This window comes from Monodon monoceros, unplaced genomic scaffold (assembly GCF_005190385.1).
Source record: "Monodon monoceros isolate NGI ecotype Baffin Bay Population unplaced genomic scaffold, NGI_Narwhal_1 Super_Scaffold_22, whole genome shotgun sequence".
NCBI lineage: Eukaryota > Metazoa > Chordata > Mammalia > Artiodactyla > Monodontidae > Monodon > Monodon monoceros.
Window position 1 is genome coordinate 102,306,950 of NW_021703779.1, and position 15,911 is coordinate 102,322,860.

A 15,911-nucleotide genomic window follows, 5' to 3' on the forward strand; every position below is an offset into this window, starting at 1 on the left:
AATTGTTTTATGGCATTTTCAGCTCTCCTATTTCCTTATTGATAATCTATCTGGATGTTTTATCTTCTAATGAAAGTGAGGTGTTAAAGTCTGAAACTACTGTTGTAGAAATCCCTTTTCTCACTTTAATTATATCAGTGTGCATGTCATATATTTTGGAGTGCTGATGTTTGTTGTGTATATGTTCATAATTGTTATATCTTCTTGGTTAATTGACTGTTTTATCAATATACTAGGTCCTTTTTATCTCTTATAACAGTTTTGATATGCAGTATATTTTGTCTGATGTCAGTATACCTTCCCTCTTTTGGCTGTTATTTGCATGGAATATCTTTTTCCATCCTTTCACTTTCTACTTATTTGTGTCTTTATATTGAAAGTGATTATCTTGTAGACCCCATATAATTGGACCATGGTTTTTGTTTTTTATCCATTTTATCAATCTATAACTTTTGATTATGGAGTTGGTAATCCCCTTATATTTAAATTAAATACTGACAAAGAAGGACTTACTTTTACGATTTTATTTGTTTTCTATATGTCTTATAGTTTTTGTTGGTGGTGGTCTTTATTTCTTCTGTTACCCCTTTGTTGTGTGTTTATTGATTTTGTAGTGAGACATTTAGATTCCGTTATAATTTTCTTTTGAGTACATTCTATAGATATTTTCTTTATGGTTACCATGAGGAATTACATATAACAACTTAAAGTTGTAACAACATAATTTGAATTGATACCAAATTAACTTCAGTTGCATATAAAATTCTACAGCTCTCTCCTCATCACTTCATGTAAATGATGTCACAAATTGCATCTTTATACATTGTGTATTCATTATCATAGGTTATATTTTTATGCTTCTGTCTCTTAAATCCTGTAGAAAATCAAAATTGAACTTAAAGACTAAAACAATAATACTTTTTTGTTTTTTATTTTTCTTTTATATTTGTCTTGTTTTGTTTTTTATATTTGTCTGTGTTTTTAACCTTGCCAGAGGTATTTATATCTTTATATGGCTTTGAGTTACTGTCTACTGTCCATTCACTTCAACTTGAAGGATTCCCTTAAGCACTTTCTATAGGGCACACCTAGAGGTAATGGATTCCTTTTGCTTTTGTTTATCTGGGAGTGTCTTGATTTCTCTCTCATTTTTGAAGGACATTTTTGCTGGATATAGAATTCTTTGTTTACAGTTTTTTCTTCTTCCAGCACTTTAAATATATTCTCCTGCTGCCTTCTGGCTTCTGCTGATAAATCAGCTGATAAACTTTTTTTGTTTGTTTGTTTTTGTTTCTTTTTTTAAATTAATTTTTATTGGAGTATGGTTGCTTTACAATGTTGTGTTAGTCTCCATTGCACAACAAAATGAATCTCAGCTGATAATCTTATTGAGAATTCCTTGTATGTGACAAGTCATTTATCGCTTCTGCTTTCAAGATTCTCTCTTCATCTTTGGCTTTGACAGTTTCATTATAATGTGTCTTGGTGTGACTAATTTTGGATTTATCATGTTTATATTTTATTGAGCTTCTTGGAATTGTAAATTTATATCTTTCCCCAAATTCGGAAAGTTTTTGGCCAATAGTTTTTGAAATAAATTCTCTGTTCCTTTCTCTTTCTCTTCTGGGACTTCCTTAATGCATACAGTGGTCCTCTTGATGGTATCCCAAATGTCCTTTAGGATCTGTCATTCTTCTTTACTTTTTATCATTCTGCTCCTCAGACATGATAATTTCAATTGTCCTGTGTTCAAGGTAAATGATTCCGTGTTCTGTTTGCCAAAATCTGTTAAACTGCTCTATTGAATTTTCCAATTCAGTTATTATATTTCTTTTCTCTATAATTTCTGTTTTGTCCCTTTTTATGATTTCTATCACTTTGTAGTTATTCTCATTTTTTATATATCATTTTCCTGATTTCTTTTGAAATTCTTTTTCCTTTTCTTTTTTAGCCCTTTGAGTATATTTAAAACAGACATTTTAAAGTCTTTGTTTATTAATTCTGATGTCTCTGCCTCCTCATGTACATTTTTTGCCAGTTTTATTTTCTTCCTCTTGAATGGACCATGATTTCTTATTTCTTTGTATGCCTTGTGATTTTGTTGTTGAAAATTGGGCATTTGAAAGAAAGCAGCCAACTCTCTCAGACTTTGCGTATAGGCTCTGTGGATAGTCTGTATTTGGATACTCTGTATTGAATAGTCTGTATTTGGTGGTGAAAAAATGGAAGTTTTCAGAGAAAATGCCCATCCTTCTCAAAAGTTCACAGTAATTGTCAATGTTTTCAGGCAATTTTTCAAAACTGGATGGCTTGAGAAAGTGGTACAAAGGGAAATAGTATCAACCTAAATCCTAAATCCGGATATAGAGAAAGGCAGAAGGAATACAGATACACTGAACATTGTGGTACATGTATCTTTTCGAATTATGGTTTTCTCAGGGTATGTGCCCAGTAGTGGGATTGCTGGGCCTTATGGTGACTCTATTTTTACTTTTTTAAGGAATCTCCATACTGTTCTCCATAGTGGCTGTATCAATTTACATTTCCACCAACAGTGCAGACACCCTCTCCAGCATTTATTGTTTGTAGATTTTTTGATGATGGCCATTCTGACCGGTGTGAGGTGATACTTCATTGTGGTTTTAATTTACATTTCTGTAATGATTAGTGATGTTGAGCATCTTTTCATGTGTTTGTTGGCCATCTATATGCCTTCTTTGGAAAAATGTCTGTTTAGGTCTTCTGCCCGTTTTTGGATTGGGTTGTTTGTGTTTTTGATATTGAGCTGCATGAGCTGCTTGTATATTTTGGAGATTAATCCTTTGTCAGTTTCTTTGTTTGCAAATATATTTTCCCATTCTGAGGGTTGTCTTTTTGTATTGTTTGGTTATGGTTTCCTTTGCTGTGCAAAAGCTTTTAAGTTTCATTAGGTCCCATTTGTTTATTTTTGTTTTTATTTCCAATACTCTAGGAGGTGGGTCAAAAATGATCTTGCTGTGAACACTGTCATAGAGTGTTCTGCCTATGTTTTCCTCAAAGAGTTTTATAGGGTCTGGCCTTACATTTAGGTCTTTAATCCATTTTGAGTGTTCACTGCAGCACTATTTACAGTAGCCAGGACATGGAAACAACCTATATATCTATTGACAGATGAATGGATAAAGAAGATGTGGCACATATATACAGTGGAATATTAGCCATAAAAAGGAAGGAAATTGAGTTATTTGTAGTGAGGTGGATCGGCCTAGAGTCTGTCATACAGAGTGAAGTAAGTCAGAAAGAGAAAAACAAATACCTTGTGCTAATGCATATATATGGAACCTAGAAAAACGGGTACTGATGAACCTAGTGGTAGGGCAGGAATAAAAATGCAAACATTGGGAATGGACTTGAGGACATGGGGGGAAGGGGAGGCTGGGACATAGTGAGAGAGTAGCATTGACATATATACACTACCAAATGTAAAATAGATAGGCTAGTGGGAAGCTGCTGCGTAGCTCAGGGAGATCAGCTCAGTGATTTGTGATGACCTAGAGGGGTGGGATATGGACGGTGGGAGGGAGGCTCAAAAGGAAGGGGATATATATGTGCATATAGCTGATTCACTTTGTTGTACAGCAGAAACTAACACAACATTGTAAAGCAATTATACTCCAATAAAGATGTATTTTAAAAAAAGAGTTAAAAATAAAAATAATACTCATCACTCAAAAAAAAGAATACACACACATATACATACACACATATACACATATATTCATTCTAAAGACAACCCATATCTTAGGTGGGTTCTATCCACTACTTCTTATTAGAAAGCATGATTAAGGCTACTCATATCTCTTCAGAGAATATATGTCTACATGCATAAACCATGAACATTCTAGGACCTATAACAGAATAAAGTGATTATATTTATTTTGTACAATAATAATATGGTACACACTAAAGGTTATGTAGCCTGGTCATGAGATGCTAAGCATGAAGGACAAGCCTGTCACATGTCTATTAATCTAAGTCAAATATTTAAAGACAACAAATAACAGACAAAAATGATTGATTTCTGAAACACAAATAGATCTCCAAGTGATGTCAGAATCTAGGGTTAAAGAACTAGTGTGACAGGGAAGGGCTCTCTGGAGTTTGCTGGAGAAGTCTATACTGTAGTTACTCCAATAGTTGTCAGATGGTTTCTGTGGGCATTGAAATCAAAGCAACTGCAGCCTACTTTCCTCAATTCATTTCTATTCAGTCCAGTGTAATTAATTTTAATGAATTGATTACCCACTGGGTTGCTATGGGCTATGATCTATTTTACTTTTTTTATGAATGTGGTTGGAAAGTTCAAAGTCACATGAAAATGACTGAAGGGAAATAAGCAAGACCAATCTTTCTAACCCATTCCCATGGTACTTACCAGAAAGGGACCATATTATCGCTGCAGTTATTTAATATAGTGGATAAAGTTCATGTGCACTTTTTGTAACATCTCTGATATCATTAGAAGTGCATGCTGTTTACTAAATTGGACACAAATATCATTCATGAAATAAAACAACTGAGCCAGTCCTAAAAGTGTCTCCTCAGTTGGATTTGGAATATGAACAATTTGCTGAAATTAAAACACTAAATTTCTTAAATGATTTTGGAAGATCACTTCAGGTTCAATCCAAAAATTCTGTTCAGAAATTCAAGTGAATGACAAGTCGATTGGTCACTGGTGATTTCCAATCAAATAGCTCAGATTTTCCCTCAGGGAATCTGCTCCAGATATGTCTGTTTCCTTTGATAAATATGTTTTTCATCACATGCAAACCCCATGGTTATCTATTAGCATAAAATTCACCATGGGTGTTCTTACAGGATGCAGCAGGCAAAATGAGTAGATTTAACCTGACTTTGCAATTTGGTTCTTTTTTTTTTTCTTAGCTATCTTCAGGATTGAGACATATCTTTTTAATATTTCAATTTTTTAACTTCCCTATAGAAAACCTTTCAAATTTCCCTCCCAAATAGAATGTATCAAGCTCTTGGTTGTCCTATGTATGAATGAGAGGACAGAATCTAGATAATGCCAGAGACATCCATATGGAACTCCCAAATCTGTCATATTACACAACATAGCACATGGTCCTTGAACACTTCTCAGCCAGCTTAGAAGATTCCTGTGCTGATGGGGTATGGTGGTTTTCTATTGTGTCAACCTAGCTTAACTCAAACCCTATATAGTTCTGGATTTGAGTTTAACAGAGTAATTTGGACAAAATTTGTAAGGTAGGAGTGAGTCACCTAGTCGGCATGGGGCTATAGCTGGACCCACAGCTCTCCAGTGTCCACCAGATCTCCACCTTGAACTTCTCCAAGTCCTGACCCAAGCATGTATGTAGCTCCATGGCAAGGACATCAACTCATTCTTCAGGTCACCTGTGTTGTTGAGGACAGAGGTGATAGGGACAAACATGGGTTTCAGTTTGTCCTTATAAATTCTGATTTGTCCTCATTGACTCCATTTTGTTCTCATGGATTCAAGTTCATTGATACTCTCCTCTTTTGGACATTCAGCCTTCTTCCCAACTATTGGCCCCGCTGATTGTAGCAACTTTACACATACCACCAGATACAGAGGCAACATAGACATTTTTCTCTTTTTACAATTTCATAAGAACTAACCTCTATAGTAAACCGCTTATTTTGTAACACTCATAGTGATTCTGTATCTCTGATTAAGACCTAACTGACACACTGTGTTATACATAAGATACATAGTCTTTAATGAAAGAAGATGCTAGCACAATCCATATTACTATTGCCTTTCTGGACAATTTTTGAGTAACACTGTAACATGTTTGGTACAGAAATTTATGTATGGGAGATAGTTTCCAAATACTAATTCTATAAGAAATATAAGCTACTGCTCCTCCATTTACTGGCTAGGATATTTGGCATTCTTTTAAATGAAGATCTTACTATTTCATAGCCCAGGGCAATGCTTTGACCTTTTCAATATTCCATAATTAGATTGGCTGCAATTCTACTTTGCCTCCTGTTTACAGCCTAAGCAGCCTCTGGGAAAGGGGCAGAGTGGCCAGCTGTTCACAGTTGAAAATATTTTAAAGGTCAAATAAATAGAGCATTTCAACTGTCCATGCTACTGAAATGTATTCAGTTTTTTCAGAGGAATCTAAAGAATCAGGAAATATACTCTCCATAGAACAAAGCTGAAATCATGAAATTTTGCTATTGCACTTAAGAAATTTCTCAACTGACCTAGGTAAATGTCTATACCCTTAGACAAAGGGAGGTATGCTTCTCAAACTATTTTGGCTTGTGCCTTTTCTGGGTCACCCCTCCTCCCACTCACAGCTCACCTCTCTCTATTTATTACTGTGAAAATAAGATACCTCAGCAAAATTTAAAGAAAAGTCTTATGCTTCCCTCTAGTAAGGCAAATGAAACTATGTCTGATTTTTAAGAGATAGTCGTATTTCAAGAAATGCAAATGTTAACTGGATTGTTCTAGTTAACAGAACTTGTGGGTTTAACCATAATTTTTATGCTTCATTATTTGTTTCTCAATTATCTAAACAAATTGTCCTCATAGCAAGTAGATTCTAATGAATATCATTTAATGCTGCCTTGATAATTGGGACAATCATATTAATATTAACAGTCATCTTCTAGTATTAGATTTGGAGGATCCACTTTTGGATTGAATTCCTGAAAGAAGTACTGACCTGAGTATAATCTGAAAGTTTTGTTGTTGTTTCTTTGTTTTCCTTGATTTTAGCTCAGCCAAATAATAAGAAAACTAGTTTATAGCAGGGATATTTCTCTCTCTCTAGTAAATATCCAAAATCTCTTCACTGATAGATAAATATTCTGGTTGTCTTGGTCCCAGATAATTGAGATTTAACATATTAGAGGTAAATATAGTTACTGTTGCTTAAACTTGAAAACCAAAAATATACGTTGGTATACATGAAAAATTTTTCAAGAGATGATGGAAGAAAAGGTGTTGTTTAATCAGCAGTGCCATTGCTTATTTTACTGAATGGAGCTTTTAAATTAAATTAAAATTTTTTGTAAGATTAATATTTTTCCAGGATTAAAATTTGCCTTTGTGTCAATGTATTACTATGGAAAATGGGGTTATTTCTGAGAAAAATTAGGTACCTTGCCAAACTATCTGGACATCGGAACTTCAGGGAGAGAGCTGTTATCTGATCTACCTCAGGAAATAATCCTTAGTGAGGCTTGATAACTGTACCTTGAGAAAAGATGTGGGAAGGGAGTGGGAGAAGATTCACAGTCTCTCCAAGGCCTGGAGTAGTTTAGAGAAGCTAAGGGCATGTTGCTGCAGTGTTACACAATCATGCTTCCATAGGAGACTCTGATCGATGTTATGGCAAGAACTACAAGTTAATAACTTTCACAGGGTTACCAGTTTGTCTGGGAGAGTAGAGTAGAACAACCTGGAGAAGCCCTGCAAAAAGCCTGCTATTACATAGTTATAGAAGCTCCAGGGAAACATGGACATAAAAAATTACTGCTCGAAAAACATCATTAGGAGTGCTAGGAGTCATGCACACAAAGGAGAACTACTGAGACTTTGTCTAAAATAGGGCCTGCTCTGAGACACACAAGCATATATATCCTAGTGGATGTCCAGAAGTCACCTGACCTGCGCTTTTGGGGCCATTCACCAAGGGTAAGATTGTCGCTGAGATAGTAAAAGTCTTCTAAGATCAACATAGTCAAAGAAAGATTTGATATGCTTTGCCTAGTATGGAAATGACAGTAATTGACGACTATTGTGTTTCTAGACATGTCATACAATAAGAAAGAGCAGATACCATAAAAAAGAGCCCTTATAAACTTTTCACCCATGGATAAGTAGCATCCATTGCTTGCTTGAAATACTAGATTCCTTTTCTATTCCTTTAGGATACGCCAGTGTTAGGCAAGGATTTGCTGGGCATAATCCTTTATTGGGAAATTTACCAGTAGTGTTAACAAGGGCACAAGTTTCCTTTCAAATGTGCTAGAAATAGAATTGAGATTAAGCAATTCCAGACTATAGCTTAATTCCCACAGTGAGGTACTGGGAAGATTTAATGCAACCCTAAAGGGAATAATTAAACATGTGGCTAATCATGCTAATAATTTAGAAGAGAAGTTTTATCACTTCTGTCATTTACATATAGAGAGATCTCGTAGGGATTATTTCGTGTTTTAAGTCAGAATTATACATGGGAGAAAAGGGGGGGTCCTTTTAACTCAATAACTAGACTATCCATACTAGAACATAATACTAAATTGTAGAATCAGATATATATAATCATGTATATATAAAAATATTATATATAATTTTAAGGTAAATTATTTTAAGTATCAATTTGATAATAATGTAGAGCTTATTATAGTCATGATTCATATAACTTCTTAGAGGTGTCAGACATGATTTATTATTCAAACTATCCTCTGATTTATATACCATGATTTAAAAATTTTAAGATTAATATATATTAACTGAAAATGACACTATATATTTATAGATACACAATTGTATATATAGCATTATTTATACATATATGGTTTGTATATACTATACTATACTATCATATTAATATTGACACCAAATGTCAACTTGTTTCCAGATACCAGAATTTAGTTAGGGAGACTTCTCACTATTGGACAAGTGAAAACAAAAATCAAAGGTTCAAAAACAATTGAAACATATTTTTGTATACTGAAAATGGCCATTGAAATGAGTAAGTTGAAGATGAGAAACATGCAAAAAGACTACAATTTACCAGAAGGAAGAGAAACTTTCAGAGTATAATATGCCAATAATACAATAAGTTAAACATTAAACACCAATGGAAAAAAATGTGCCTTTTGGAGGAAAACAAAAGTATGGAAATTTACTAGCAAACTAAAGGCCATAAAATTATAAAACAATAATTAAAATTGTTGAAAGGGGGAAGGATGATATTCCTGCCCCTTTATAAGGTAAGTTGAAGATTACTAGAGAGGTCTATCTATGATTTCAAGCTAGCTAGATGAAAAGTCTTATGCAGTTTCTCTCGAATAAGTCACCAGAGAAATCCGAAATAGCGTATGTGAATTAAGCTAAATTCATTCTACTTAAATATTAGTAAACAACAGAATTACCTAAGGGTTTTTAAAAATATGTAATAATTGACCTTTACCACTGCAGATGCTGATTTAATGGGTCTGTTATAGAACCCAGGATTATACTTTTTTTTTTTTCCAGTACGCGGACCTCTCACTGTTGTGGCCTCTCCCATTGCGGAGCACAGGCTCCAGACGCGCAGGCTCAGCGGCCATGGCTCACGGGCCCAGCCGCTCCGCGGCATGTGGGATCTTCCCGAAACAGGGCAAGAACCCGTGTCCCCGCATCAGCAGGCGGACTCTCAACCACTGCACCCCCAGGGAAGCCCGGTTTCCCATCGTAAAAATTGGTAGAAATGTCTTTTTTTTACTTTAAAGTCTTGGATTTTTTTTTTTTTTTTTTTTTTTTGCGGTACACGGGCCTCTGTTGTGGCCTCTCCCGTTGCGGAGCACAGGCTCCGGATGCGCAGGCTCAGCAGCCATGGGTCACGGGCCCAGCCGCTCCGTGGCATGTTGGATCTTCCCGGACCAGGGCATGAACCCGTGTCCCCTGCATCGGCAGGCGGACTCTCAACCACTGCACCACCAGGGAAGCCCCAAGATTATACTTTTTAAAAAAACTCCTGGTTATCATACTGGAGAGAATCCAACTAGAAAATTTCAGACACATTAAAAACCTCGGAAAGTCTTATTCTGGATTCACCACAAGATCAGATGGCTGGAGAAACCCAAAATCAAAGGACAAATAAATCATTGGCATTTTTGTTCATCTCCTGGGAAGATAACTCCTGAAGTAATGAAGGTAGTCTGAGTACAGTAGTACTGTTTACAGCAAATATTTTTCATTTTAATGTAGTCCAATTTATGTTTTGTAACGTGTAAGAAAGAGTTATGACTGTGCTAAGAGAGATCATAGATGTACTTCACTCAAAACCATGTAGAACCAATTTGGCTATCAATATAGAAGGGAAGATAATCCAATTATGGTGCCAATTTTTACAATGAATGAAAATGTTTCAGATTCAATCACAATAGTGGTAAGAAACTAAAATAATTAAACATTTTAGAATTTTTTTATCTCCCTTGATCTTGTTTCCAAATAGAAGACAATATATTAAGTCCTATATGTATCATAGATAATTGAATTCCATAACAATGCTTGATGTGCATTTTATGACCAAAATTAATGCACTATTTGATCAGTTGCAAACTACTAAAATTATTTCAACTATAGATTGTAGTAATGGCTATTTACAAATAAGGTTTATTGAGATATAATTCATATACCATAAAATGCACTCATTTAAATTTTACAATTCAATCGATTTAAATATAAACACAGAGTTGAACAACCCTAATCATATCTATCTAACTTCAGAAGTTTCTCATCACCCCAAAGAGAAACCCGATACACATTACCAGATATTCCCCATTCTACCCCACGTCCCTCTCAGCCTGAGGCAAACAGTAATATACTGAATACCTCTATAGAATTCTCTATTAATTCTATTTTATATAAATGGAATCATACAATATTGGCCTTTTGTGACTCACTTCTTTCATATAGCAAATTGTTTTCAGCGTTCAGCCAAGTTGTAACATGTATCACTACTTCATATATTTTTATTGCCAGATAATAATCCATTATATGTTTAGATCATATTTTAGGTGGTTTTCACATTTTGGATATTATGAATAATAATGCTCTAAATATTTGCATACAAGTTTTGTTTGTGTATGTTTTCATATACCAAGAAGCTAAATTGCTGGGTTATATGGATAAACCATTTTACAGTAGCACTAACAATTAATATGTTTTTCTTCACATCCCAACCAACACTTCTTAGTGTCTATTTTATTGCAACCATCCTAGTGAATATGGATTTGTACCTCGTTGTGTTTTTTTCTTAAACATATTTATTAGAGTATAATTGCTTTACAATGGTGTGTTAGTTTCTACTGCATAACAAAGTAAATCAGCTATATGTATACATATATCCCCATATCCCCTCCCTCTTGCGTCTCCCTCCCAACCTCCCTATCCTACCCTTCTAGGCGGTCACAAAGCACCAAGCTGATCTCCCTGTGCTATGTGGCTGCTTCCCACTAGCTAGCTATTTTACATTTGGTAGTGCATATACGTCAATGCCACTATTTCACTTCGTCCCAGCTTACCCTTCCCCCTCCCGTGCCCGTAGTATCATTCTCTATGTTTGCATCTTTATTCCTGTCCTGGCCCTAGGTTCTTCGAAACCATCTTTTTTTTTTTTTTTTTTTTTTTTTTTTTTTCGTTATTTACGTGTGAGCATATGGTATTTGGTTTTCTCTTTCTGACCTACTTCACTCTGTATGACAGATTCTAGGCCCATCCACCTCACTACAAATAACTCAATTTCATTTCCTTCTATGACTGAGTAATGTGCCACATCTTCTTTATCAGTTCATCTGTCAATGGACACTTAGGTTGATTCCATGTCCTGGCTATAATAAATAGTGCTGCAATGAACATTGGGGCACATGTATTATTTCAAATCATGGTTTTCTCCAGATATATGCCCAGGAGTGGAATTGCTGGATCATATAGTATTTCTATTTTTAGTTTTTTAAGGAACTCACATACTGTTCTCCATAGCGATTGTACCAATTTACATTCCCACCAACAGTGTAGGATGGTATGCTTTTCTCCACACCCTCTGCAGCATTTATTGTTTGTAGACTTTTTGATGATGGCCATTCTGATGGGTGTGAGCTGATACCTCATTGTAGTTTTGATTTCCCTTTCTCTAATGATTAGTGATGTTGAGCATCCTTTCATGTGTTTGTTGGCAATCTGTATAGCTTCTTTGGAGAAATGTCTATTTAGGTCTTCTGCCCATTTTTGGGTTGTTTTTTTGGTATTGAGCTGCATGAGTTGCCTGTATATTTTGGAGATGAATCCTTTGTCAGTTGCTTAATTTGCAAATATTTTCGTCCATTCTAAGGGTTGTCTTTTCATCTTGTTCATGGTTTCCTTTGCTGTGCAAAAGCTTTTAAGTTTCATTAGGTCCCATTTATTTTTGTTTTCATTTCCATTTGTCCAGCAGGTGGGTCAAAAAGGATCTTGAGGTGATTTATGTTATAGAGTGTTCTGCCTATGTTTTCCTCTAAGAGTTTTATGGTGTCTAGCCTTACATTCAACTCTTTAATCCATTTTGAGTTTATTTTTGTGTATGGTGTTAGGAAGTGTTCTAACTTCATTCTTTTACATGCAGCTGTCCAGTTTTCCCAGCACCACTTATTGAAGAGGCTGTCTTTTCTCCATTGTATATTCTTGCCTCCTTTATCAAAGATAAGGTGACCATATGTGTGTGGGTTTATCTCTGGGCTTTCTATCCTGTTCCATTGATCTATATTTCTGTTTTTGTGCCAGTACCATACTGTCTTGATTACTGTGGCTTTGTAGTATAATCTGAAGTCAGGGAGCCTGATTTCTCCAGCTCCATTTTTCTTTCTCAAGATAGCTTTGGCTATTCAGGGTCTTTTGTGTTTCCATACAAATTGTGAAATTTTTTGTTCTAGTTCTTGTGAAAAATGTCATTGGTAGTTTGACAGGGATTGCGTTGAATCTGTAGATTGCTTTAGGTAGTATAGTCATTTTCACAATGTTGATTCTTCCAGTCCAAGAACATGGTATTTCTCTCTGTCTGTTTGTATAATCTTTAATTTCTTTCATCAGTGTCTTATAGTTTTCGGCATACAGGGCTTGTGTCTCCTTAGGTAGGTTTATTCCTAGGTATTTTATTCTTTTTGTTGAAATGGTAAATGGGAGTGTTTCCTTAATTTCTCTTACAGATTTTTCATCATTAATGTATAGGAGCACAAGAGATTTCTGTGCATTAATTTTGTACTCTGCTACTTTACCAAATTCATTGATTATTCCTAGTAGTTTTCTAGTAGCATCTTGAGGAATCTCTATGTATCTTATCATATCATGTGCAAACAGTGCCAGTTTTACTTTTTCAGTTTGGATTCCTTTATTTCTTTTTGTTCTCTGATTGCTGTGGCTAAAACTTCCAAAACTATGTTGAATAAGAGTGGTGAGAGTGGGCAACCTTGTCTTGTTCCTGATCTTAGTGGAAATGCTTTCATTTTTTCAGCATTGAGAATGATCTTGGCTGTGGGTTTGTCATATATGGCCATATTATGTTGAGGTAAGTTCCCTTTATGCCTACTTTATGGAAGTTTCATATCATAAATTGGTGTTGAATTTTATCGAAAGCTTTTTCTGCATCTATTGAGATCATCATACTTTTTTCTCTCAATTTGTTTATATGGTGTATCACATTGATTGATTTGGATATATTGAAGAATCCTTGCATTCCTGGGATATTCCCCAGTTGATTATGGTGTATGATCCTTTTAATGTGCTGTTGGATTCCGTCTGCTAGTATTTTGTTGAGAATATTTGCATCTATGTTCATCAGTGATATTGGCCTGTAGTTTTCTTTCTTTATGACATCTTTGTCTGGTTTTAGTATCAGGATGATGGTGGCCTCGTAGAATGATTTGGGAGTGTTCCTTCCTCTGCTATATTTTGGGAGAGTTGAGAAGGATAGGTGTTAGCTCTTCTCTAAATGTTTGATAGAATTCACCTGTGAAGCCATCTGGTTCTGGACTTTTGTTTGTTCAAAGATTTTAATCACAGTTTCAATTTCACTGCTTGTGATCGGTGTGTTTATATTTTCTATTTCTTTCTGCTTCAGTCTCAGAAGTTTGTGCTCTTCTGAGAATTTGTCCGTGTCTTCCAGGTTGTCCATTTTATTGGCATAGAGTTTCTTGTAGTAATCTCTCATGATCCTTTGTATTTCTGCAGTGTCAGTTGTTACTTCTCCTTTTTCATTTCTAATTCTATTGATTTGCGTCTTCTCCCTGTTTTCCTTGATGAGTCTGGCTAATGGTTTATCTATTTTGTTTATCTTCTCAAAGAACCGGCTTTTAGTTTTATTGATCTTTGCTATTGTTTCCTTCATTTCTTTTTCATTTATTTCTGATCTGATCTTTATGATTTCTTTCCTTCTGCTAACTTTGGGGTTTTTTTGTTCTTCTTTCTCTAATCGCTTTAGGTGCAAGCTTAGGTTGTTTATTTGAGATGTTTCCTGTTTCTTAAGGTGGGCTTGTATTGCTATAAACTTCCCTCTTAGAACTGCTTTTGCTGCATCCCATAGGCTTTGGGTCATCATGTCTCCATTGTCATTTGTTTCTAGGTATTTTTTGATTTCCTTTTTGATTTCTTCAGTGATCACTTCGTTATTAAGTAGTGTATTGTTTAGCCTCCATGTGTTTGTATTTTTTACAAATCTTTTCCTGTAATTGATATCTAGTCTCATAGCATTGTGGTCGGAAAAGGTACTTGATACAATTTCAATTTTCTTAAGTTTACCAAGGCTTGATTTGTGACCCAAGATATAATCTATCCTGGAGAATGTTCCATGAGCACTTGAGAAAAATGTGTATTCTGTTCTTTGTGGATGGAATGTCCTATAAATATCAATTAAGTCCATCTTGTTTAATGTATCATTTAAAGCTTGTGTTTCCTTATTTATTTTCATTTTGGATGATCCATTGGTGAAAGTGGGGTGTTAAAGTCCCACACTATGAATGTGTTACTGTTGATTTCCCCTTTTATGGCTGGTAGTGTTTGCCTTATATATTGAGGTGCTCCTATGTTGGGTGCATAAATATTTACAATTGTTATATCTTCTTCTTGGATCGATCCCTTGATCACTATGTAGTGTCCTTCTTTGTCTCTTGTAATAGTCTTTATTTTAAAGTCTATTTTGTCTGATATGAGAATTGCTACTCCAGCTATCTCTTGGTTTCCATTTGCATGGAATATCTTTTTCCATCCCCTTACTTTCAGTCTGTATGTGTCTCTAGGTCTGAAGTGGGTCTCTTGTAGACAGCATATATATGGGTCTTGTTCTTGTATCCATTCAGCCAATCTGTGTCTTTTGGTGGGAGCATTTAGTTCATTTACATTTAAGGTAATTATCAATATGTATGTTCCTATTCCCATTTTCTAAATTGTTTTGGGTTCGTTATTGTAGGTCTTTTCCTTCTCTTGTGTTTCTTGCCTAGAGAAGTTCCTTTAGCATTAGTTGTAAAGCTGGTTTGGTGGTGCTGAACTCTCTCAGCTTTTGCTTGTCTGTCTGTGAAGGTTTTAATTTCTCCATCAAATCTGAATGAGATCCTGTTGGGTAGAGTAATCTTGGTTGCAGGTTTTTCTCCTTCATCACTTTAAAAATGTCCTGCCAGTTCCTTCTGGCTTGCAGAGTTTCTGCTGAAAGATCAGCTGTTAACCTTACGGGGATTCCCTTGTGTGTTATTTGTTGTTTTTCCCTTGCTGCTTTTAATATGCTTTCTTTGTATTTCATTTTTGACAGTTTGATTAATATGTGTCTTGGCATATTTCTCCTTGAATTTATCCTGTATGGGACTCTCTGTGCTTCCTGGACTTGATTAACTATTTCCTTTCCCATATTAGGGAAATTTTCAACTATATAATCTCTTCAAATATTTTCTCAGTCCCTTTCTTTTTCTCTTCTTCTTCTGGAACCCCTGTAATTCGAATGTTGGTGCATTTAATGTTGTCCCAGAGGTCTCTGAGACTGTCCTCAGTTCTTTTCATTCTTTTTTCTTTAATGTGCTCTGCAGTAGTTATTTCCACTCTTTTATCTTCCAGGTCACTTATCCGTTCTTCTGCCTCAGTTATTCTGCTATTGATCCCATCTAGAGTATTT